This window comes from Lutjanus erythropterus, chromosome 13 (genome assembly GCF_056507025.1).
Source record: "Lutjanus erythropterus isolate fLutEry1 chromosome 13, fLutEry1.hap2, whole genome shotgun sequence".
Classification (NCBI taxonomy): domain Eukaryota; kingdom Metazoa; phylum Chordata; class Actinopteri; order Lutjaniformes; family Lutjanidae; genus Lutjanus; species Lutjanus erythropterus.
Window position 1 is genome coordinate 3,841,186 of NC_139329.1, and position 9,734 is coordinate 3,850,919.

Consider the following 9,734-nt stretch of genomic DNA (forward strand, 5'->3'; position numbering starts at 1 on the left):
TGCGATATAAATATTGATATACTGACAAATATAATAATTTGTTTTCCCTGTTGTTGTTTGTGCTTCCAGTTACAACCCTACTGCAAACAGTTACTGAGCATGTGGCACTACAACTGAGCTAAATTATCATCCAACTAAACAAAATATGAAAAATCCAACCTCCTTCATTTTCTTGCATTTTACAGAGTATGGGGATTTCATGAGGATGAGTCGTTCCTCTCCATGACACAAATCCCTGTCATCTTGGCATCTGTCAACATCCATCCACATATGAAAACCACCCTGGTGGCTACATTACCAAACAACTAAGCCTCTCTAAAAGCTACGGAAAACCCTCAGGTCAAAACAAGTTCATCTCGGCTGCTGCATGACAGACATCCAACACTGTACTGAGCTCAGTTAACACAAAACAAGAAGCCAGTTTTTTTCTCAGGATTGTATGTGTGTGTGTTTTTGTGTATTTTAGCTGATCAGACCTCATCTCAAGACCGTGAGGACATATGCAGACTGACTGATAAACACCCCTGACTCTCCTGATAATTTTGTTGCACCCGTTAGGCCAGGACACCGTCAACACTCATTACCCAATTTCAGTCTGTGCAGAGGTCTAACCGGTCAGAATGGCAGATGATGTGCATATGGGTGTCCAAGAGCTTTAAAGAAAAAGGTTCCACTAGGATTTTGTGGTCAGGCTTTAGGGCAGACTTCCATTTGGGTCTGGAGACCAGGCTTTTGTCTGGATTTATTCCCACGATCACATCTTGTACTTGGCTGTAAATGTGGATCCTGAATACTCTATTGTGCAGTTTCAATGCAGCAAAAATCACAAAATTAGCCTGGTGTGTGAGCAGATTTCTGAACACACAAAACTCTGGACCCAAATTCATTCCACTGGACCCAGAGTGTTAATGGTTTTCATGTCAGACATCTTATATGGAGCTGATTTACACCTGAGATCAATGCAATCAATTGAAGCAAGCAATGGGATAACCCCTCTCCTAATCAATGCCATGGAGCTGTCATGCCTGTCATATTATGAACAATATGAACACTTTTAATTAGGAGTCAAATCATCTTAAGGACAGGAGCCTATGCTGTGGGGCAGGCTGATAACCACTGTGTGATGTAACTGCAGAAAGTTTAATTGTCAAAACACAACAAAATTAAATAGCCAAAAAAACAGAATTCTTCCACATATGATTTCAGTGCTGGAAACTGCAGGCAGAGTAGCAAACACGATCGGATGACTGATCACATTTACTCATGATTTTCATGGTCCAGCTCTGCTGTGAAGAGTACAGGAAGAAGCTGTAGTAATGCAACATAAACAGAGACTTTTTATGCTCTTCTGTGCAGCAAACACAACACACAGCCTTTCATTAACCATTACACCACAATCTGAGCTGAACTACACACAGCTGACTGAAGTAAAGGAACTGCCCCTCAGAAGCAACTAGTAGAGACACTGAAAATGCAAATACGACGATATGGTCATCTTCTGTATCACACATCAAGGTCTGAAATTAACACACACTAAAACATAAGATGCTCTAAATAAATAAAACAATAATCTAAATAAAAAACAGTGTTGACATTGATGCATTTAAATGATTTTTAAAAAAAAAGAAATTACAGTTTGTTATTGCAAAGAGGGTGCAAAGTCCCAAAACAAGGTACCATTGGGTACCAGTAATGAATGCCACATACCATTATTGGCACAAAAAGGCTGTATTCATTCATTATATGTTTTGGCTGGTAAAAAAGTTTGGCAGGTATTTTTAATCCACTAGACGTTTGTCTGATTTCGGACCCCGTTTTACATTAATTCATACTATAATCAATAAACAATCAATTAAGTTTTATCCACATACTGTGAGTGTTCAGCAACACAAGGTTACAGTTCCACAAATATTCCGACATCTAGGGATGTCAAAAATTCTGAAGACATGACGGTACCAGAGATGCAATTCTTCCTGACATGATAGACACAGCATATATACCTACAAGTGATGTAGACTGCTGTTAAATGCCAATGGAAAAAGAAAACATGATGGAGCTATTACAACTACAAATGTAAGATAGCAACATGTATAGCCACAGTTCCACCTCAACTCATCAAATAGCAAAAAGTAATTAGTCATCTTCGCAAGTAAGCGACTATGTTCAAGGTGGATTATCAGGGATTAATAATGAATTGGCAGTAACCAACAGGAAAACAGTCCCATCAAACTTTTCAGACAAAAGGAGGACACTTTCAGCTTACTGACTTTACTGAGCTCTTTACAGACAGACATCCAGAGGGTGAGTGATTAACTTTCACTTCATTCTGATATTACATTAACAAGGTATACAAAGTTTTTTCCTTGTTACTCTGAAACGCACGTTAACATTAGATTTGTCTAAGACAGCTGGACTGCCGTGTTGGAAGTTATGATCAACAACATTTACAATGGCTCAACTCCATAGGCTAACCTAATGTAAAAATAGTTCACAGGCCACCGTCTTGTCATCGGTCCTCAAAATTACTTAATGTCACACAATCATCTGGTTTCTTAATATGTTAGTAACTTTTAACTACTGCTGCACTCTGAGTTCAACTTATATTCAAGTTCAGCAGCAGATATCACTGCACTTTTGCATTACTTTCCAGACATGGCAAAATGCTCCCCTTACTGTGGGTCAGGCATAATAAATAGTCTCTAAGAAGTGTCCAAGAAGCTTAGATGAGTTTTGTGGCAAAGAAAAATAATAACAGCTGAATTTTATTCTCGTTTTTATTTTTTACCAAGGTATCAAATTGGGTATTGAGTATTGTGGAAATTCACTGTAGACCCTTTCACAGCTGATGGCATCGAAAAGCTGCGCATGCATTTCAGCAACAGAAGTAGCAGTCTCTCCCAGTCATCCAGATGGAGTTATCAAGCTGCAAATATTGAATTAAATGTTTTACTAGCACCAAAATCACCAATATGTCTGGCTGCTGCGTATACAAACGTCAGAATTGATATTCCACTGGTTGATTTAAGTTGCTCAGAATTCCGACAGAATCATAACCATCTCAGAGTATTCAATGGCATCTATGGCTGCAAGCTATTAAAAAGGGAACTGAGGACATGATCAAAACTGCTCACGTTTGCAGCGCCCATTGATAACCTGTTGTGGTCTGCCATTCTTCCATTGCCCAACTGTGCACACAGCTTGCTCATTGTTTACAAACTGTAAAAGGGTCCATTGGTATTGAATACTAAATTTCTGGTATCGTGACACCGCTAATCCCTTCGCACCTATAGTTCAGCATTCTATGAAAACGGCAAAAACTACTAGTCTTCAGCTAGCTACTGATATGTTGGGGAAGAGAATATGACAAACCTATGTAAGTTAACATTTGGGCCACCAAATATGTACTTTGTCTACAAAATTTAGTGGCTTGGTGGCACATTGCTTAAAACAACATATACCTGCTTAAGCCATCACTTCAGCATGGTACTGTTCTCTGATCTAGTGTATCGTAGTGGTAATACAAAAGACAAAGTAATGTCTACATTAACAAATACCATGGGTTGAATTTAACTTTAGGACCACTTGTCAAAATGGCTAAAAACACTCCAATATTCTTGCTGCAATACCTTGCAAAATACACCCAAAATCAATATTCCAATAACCCATTTTAACTGATATATGTAGCTTTTAAATTGTTGCTCCATTTAGAAGAAGGTACCTGCTTTCACTCCACAAAAAGCACATGTGGCATTTTCCCTAGTAACAATTTAACTCTTTGTCTTTAAGATTGGTCATGAAAAAGTGAAAATTGCTGGGTGTCATTACATCAGTAGTGTAAAATAACATCCAAGAAATATTTCTACTGTTAGTGACAAACTGAATTAATGGACAAAGGACACGTTTTTATGTGCATTCCAAATATACAACATAGATGTCTTACTGTTTCTACCACTTTTCAACAAGCTGCTTCATATGCAATATCTAAAAAGAAAAATCTAACCCATTAAAAGCACAGTGTATGTGCCATTAGTACCTGCAGTGAAACCAGTAATAAACAGATGACAAGAAGGTTCAGCACAGTCTCCCCCAGGAAGCATCTACAGTGGTGAACCTCTTCTTTAATACTATATGGGACACCCTGTTCTCTGGAAAACTGCTTTGTTGTAAGTACAACACAGTTTCTATGTGTTTTTGCAACATGCTATAAGCTACATTTACCAGCATTTGAGTATTTTGCATTGAGGAGCTACAGTCTTTCAGAGCTGAAATGACATTCAACAAATGCCTGACACACATCTACATGCCACTGCCACACATGTGATGTCAGATACTATACTGAGGCTGTTCTTGCTGAGAACTCCAGCTTGGTCAGACCTCATGTCTTTCCTTTATTGCTATTTTTCCCCACATATAGCCATTTCTGGTCATTCAAAACATTAGCAAACAGGCTCACCAGCATGTTCTATGACTGCTTTCATTAAAAGGGATAGTTTGGATTATTTGAAGTGGGATCATATAAGGTGCTTATGCATAGTTAGTGCATCACAAATAGGTTTGGGTTGATTCTCCATATTAGAAGCATGTCAACTGGCATCTACTATAGGTAATACAGTAGATACCACTTCAATAAAAAACAAATTATCCCTATAATTTGGTGATCTCAGATAAATCTCAGTTTAAATCCATCGCACCTCAACCTGACCAGACTTTAGTAGCCAGAATAACAACAGATAGATTGTCAGTTTGTGGTACCATAAGAGTTTCTGTTTCTGACAGCACAGTCCAGAACACATGGGCAGGTGTGTGTGTGTGTGTGTGTGCGTATGAATAAGTGTGTGTATGGACCCTCAATAAACATACATGTGAACGTGTATTAAAGCAGAGCCATCCAATGAACAATAACAACTAAAAGCTGTCATTCACGCGTCCTCCCCTTAGAGACAGGTCTCTCTCTCTCTCTCTCTCTCTCTCTCTCTCTCTCTCTCTTTCACACACACACACACACACACACACACACACACACACAGTAACGGTGGATGTGTGTGTTACTTTGAGTAAACATTAGTCATCACTTCCTCTCCAGCCGTCACTAAACCAGGTTCTGCCAGTACCGCTGCTACACAAAACAAAGCCATGATGGGTTTCTGTTGACCTCAACTAACCTGCTTTCAAAGCAAAATGGCCTGTCTGGCAAGGCAGACGACGGCAGAGCCTCGCTAGCACTAACTGTTACAGACACACAAGGCCTTGTCTTGCCGTAAAGCAGTGTCCTGGAGCTAACGCTAGCTGAAATGGTGACTTGTTAGCTTAGCAAGTGTGTGAACATGCTTAGAACCCAGCACCTAAACGTTTTTCATGCACACGTCAGTGGACGTTAACAGTCATGTTTGTTCACCAGGAAGACTATCGTGCATTTAAAACACCAAGGCAACAAACAAGCTATCGACACGGCTAGCCAGCTAGCTAGCAGCCAACATTAGCCTGGCGCTAATGAAGGAAGCTAACGTCTGTTTTTCCCCCCCTCATACACTACAGTCGAAAAGCCCGTGTTTGTGTCGCCCCGGCACACCCGCTCACCTCGGACGAAATCTCCTTCAGCTCACTGCAGGTTACTGTGTGACTGTACGGTGAGGTGATAGATCCAGGATGTCTCTTTATCGTCTTTCATTCGTTAGCTCGGTGTAGCTCCTGTAGCAGAGACGAGACGCCAGGCGTTAAGTACCAACCTCTCTGGAGCGCGCGCAGTTGTTGAAGTTTGTCGCGGGAGCGCGCGCTGCACGAATCAATTGTACAAACAGGTCCCAGTAATCGAAAATTACAACGTGATTTCTAAATAAATAGAGTCATAAATATCTGCCTTACATGTAATTTTATGTTTTTATATTGTTTTAGCTATTTAATAAAAAAACAAAAAAAAAACAACTTAAATATCCCACTCTCTCCAGTGCACACCAACACACCTGCAAAATCCCTTAGAGAATCAAGTTTTCAGCAGTGTTACACTTTACTTTCACTTCTCAAATTCAGTCAGTCGAGCCAGATAGATATATCAGTCATCTGATATTTAAGGCGATATTGATCTAACAAAGCCATATCAGTCTATATCAGTATTGGGGGTATGCAGTCTGATGTGTGCTGATATGAAATCAGTATTTAAAGTTCATGGCTTTGTTAAATACTCAAATATTTTGTGTCAATTTATTGATTTATTTTGGGAAGTAACCATGTAATAAGCAGAATAACGTACAGTGAGCATTCAAGACCCCCCTCTTCATGTCACAGTCCTGCATTGTCCTGTTGGGTTTTATTTCACAATAATGACCTGCCTACTGTACATTATACCTTATATATACCAATATCTGAACTTTTCCCCCCTAATATCATTCTTTGCATTAGCCCCCAAAATCCAGCATCAGTCAGGATCTAATAGTCAGTATATTAATCATAAGATATCTTTATCATGAGTTTTCTCTTGCTTCTGTGATGTATTGCAAATAAAGCAACCGTTCACTCCAAAATAAAAAAAAAAATTTTTTTTTTTACCTTTATCTTTTACATTTAGTGACGTTTATCCATCTAGAATGTTTTGGTGTGATTGCTGGGTTTTGGAGGTATCAGCCATTATGGAATTAGATGGCACCCAACTTATTGTTGAAGTGTGCATTTACTCATGAACAAAATGCTCATGCTCATTACAGTGCAGGAGGTAAACATTAATGGCGTCCTCTTATGCTGTAACCTCTCCTCTATGAGTAGATGCACGCTTCCTACTGCATGGTGATATTGTTGGTGGACGGTAGAGTGAATGTAGTTTCTGCATGGAACTGCTCACAACAAGGTCTGTGGATTATCTTGAATAACCTGGTCATGATTTCTGGAAAAAAGACACTGCTGTTGAATTTTTCAAATGTATTTTTGGGGCCTTGAGCACCACAAGTCATTTAGTTCCATTATATACATCTATGTGACTGATACCTCCAAAACTCTGCAACTCACACTAAAACAATCTAGATGGATAAATAGCACTGCAGGTAAGAGGGGAAAATATGTCTTTTTGATTTGAGGTCGAATTTTCCCTTTAAAGGGAAACTGCACACATTTAAATGATGACTGAATGAATTCCAAAAAGTTATGAAAAATAATTCTGGTTACCTTGAGATGAGTGTCCTCACATATCCTGTAACCTCATGTGAGAAGCTTCATTGACATTTCACTTAGAAAAGGTTAAAAAATGGGACATTTGTATCACCGTGTCCCCTATTGACACATCAAACATCAAAATAAAAATAGAGAGAGAAAAAAAGACCACAAACTCAGTGGTTCAGCAGTTGAGAATGAAGCCATGTGATTCAGTCTTGATGCTGTCTGAGCAAACATGTAACTGGGTGAGATTAAGATTAAGAGGTCATGACGCTTCTTCCATAGTAATCTGGACATAAGGGGGCCCCCCCCCCACCGCCCGCCCACCCGTCACCACCAACAGTACCAGGAGGGGGAGTGATTGAAAGAGAGGAGAGGTAGGGGGTGGGAGGGGCTACGCGGGCTGGGATTACAGAGAGGGATTGGTTATGTAAGTGCATTGTCCCAGTAGGCGAGCAGCAGCCTGAGCGCATTGGAGGGCGCGAGGGACTCAGACAGCAAGAAAAGTGAGAGAAAGAACAGACTTTTGTGAATGTAATCCTATTGTCCTGTCCTCAGCAACGGCTTAGACACTTCTTACTGTACTCACACAGACAGTAACAGCATGTCTCTGTGATATACATGAATATATTGAGCACACCTGCTTCTAAAGGGAAGGCAATTTACTAATTTAAAAAAAATAAGTGTGAGTGTGCAAGTAAATAAGTGAGTGTAGAAAATAAATTCAGGAGGAAGAAAGAGGTACAGTGGAGACACAATTTTTTTGAGGACTTAATGAATAAAGTATGAAAGTTTTATGTTATATTTGCATGGTGCCGCTCTATTACTGTTTAATGAAACACAGGAATAAGAAACAGTAAAAATGGTAAATTAATGTGCACATGTATTCATATGTGCGTGTGCATACGTTCACAACTAATCATGGTCTGTCTGCCTGTTTGCACTGCTTGATAAACATCCTTCATTACACATCTCATAACCTTTAATTTATTGATTTATACAGCCTAACACTGTTTTAATACTTAGTTTTTCCTGTCTTTATTTTCTTTTTCTAGTTCTCACACCATTACTAGTATTGGCATTGCTATTATCTCTAGGTTTTATTTAGTTTTATTGTATTGTGCTGCATTATTCTATTGCCCAGTTTTTCTGTCTTTTTCCCTCTTATTTACTATTGTTCCTTTCCTCTAATATCTCTGCTGCTGTGACACTGAAATTTCTCCACGGGGATAAAAAAAGAGCCACCTGCCTACCTACTTTCACCACCCCTGCTAAAGTCAGTGCCCCACTTGAGCCACTCCGGTCAAAAAAGTCTGGAAACACCCCTGCACACCAGTTCTTTCTCTGAACATACAGCTGAAAATAAAAGAAAGTAGTTCTGGTAGATTCTACAGCAGAAAGAAAGTAGTTCCTACAGTTCCTGCATGTAGCTGCTCACAACAAGGTGTGTGGATTATCTTGAGTTTCTCCAAATGAATTTTTTTTAGACCCACAAGCTGAGTATCATTTAATCATGTGATATTGGACATCTCTACAGCTAATATACCCAACACTCTCACACCAAAATAATCTGTATGGATAAATAGTGTTATGTTATTTTACAAAAGGACAGTCCATGCTGACTCACTGGAAAAGCTATTGGAACTGGACCTCAATTAATATCACTGGTAACACCTGTGTTTACACTGCTATTTCATATTAAAATGGCTACAGGTCTAACATGTCTAGTTATGTCAATTTGTTGTGCAAGCTTAGGTCATGACTGCTACTTTAATTTTAATTCACTAAAGAGGGAAAGCAGAAGCATTTTAAGTTAAAAGGAAAACCAAATTTTGTAAGAAACCAAAATGCTGTACACATTAGATTTATTATTTAATTAAGGGCGTTTTTTCAAGTCATCATTTTTCTGTTTGTTAATTATTCAGTAAATATAATATGGAGGACTTTTTCCTGTGATATTATCCTACCATGAGTTGTTGGTATCATTACATCTCTACTCCTATACGAATGTTATTCTCTAAAAATAAAGAGCACGCCACCTTTTCACTGGTCTCTAGGGATGGCAGTGTCGGCCACCACAAAGTCTTGACTCTACTATTGGATGAATTTCCATGAATTTTGTGCTGACATTCATGGTCCTCTGCCTTTGACAATCCTCTGACTTTACCTCTAATGTCACCGTGAGGTTGACAGTTGTGATTTTTATTGAAATGTCTTGTCAGCTGTTGGATGGCTTACTGTGGAATTTGGTACAGATATTCATGGTGCACACAGGATTAGTCTTACTGAGTGAAAATCTTCACTTATTTTGTGAAATTTCTCAACCTCTACCAGGTGGATTGGTCCAAAATTTGAAATAGACACCTAAATCAGACTTTGACTGTTACTCTAGCATGATGTTGACATTTGTGGTTTCGATTAAAATGTTTGTTGGACTATAGGATGAACTGCCATTAAATTTGGTAAATACAATAATTATGTTATTCAACAGTGTAGTTGTGTTTGTGGCAGGAATGATGCAGATTTCATCATGAAATTCAATAATGAATAATGACTGAGGGATTCACAGATAAATGGTCTTATTTGATAAACAC

General features: G+C 38.9%; 1 protein-coding gene across 1 annotated transcript in view; it reads right to left on the reverse strand.

Moving 5' to 3' along the window:
- The window catches only part of siah1 (siah E3 ubiquitin protein ligase 1), a 37,433-nt gene extending 31,700 nt beyond the window's left edge, over nucleotides 1–5,733 (reverse strand). The window contains exon 1 of the mRNA XM_084733885.1: nucleotides 5,578–5,733. The gene's annotated coding sequence lies outside the window, so the exon portion shown is untranslated. The remainder of the gene's footprint in view (nucleotides 1–5,577) is intronic.
- Between the last annotated feature and the right edge of the window lie 4,001 nt (nucleotides 5,734–9,734).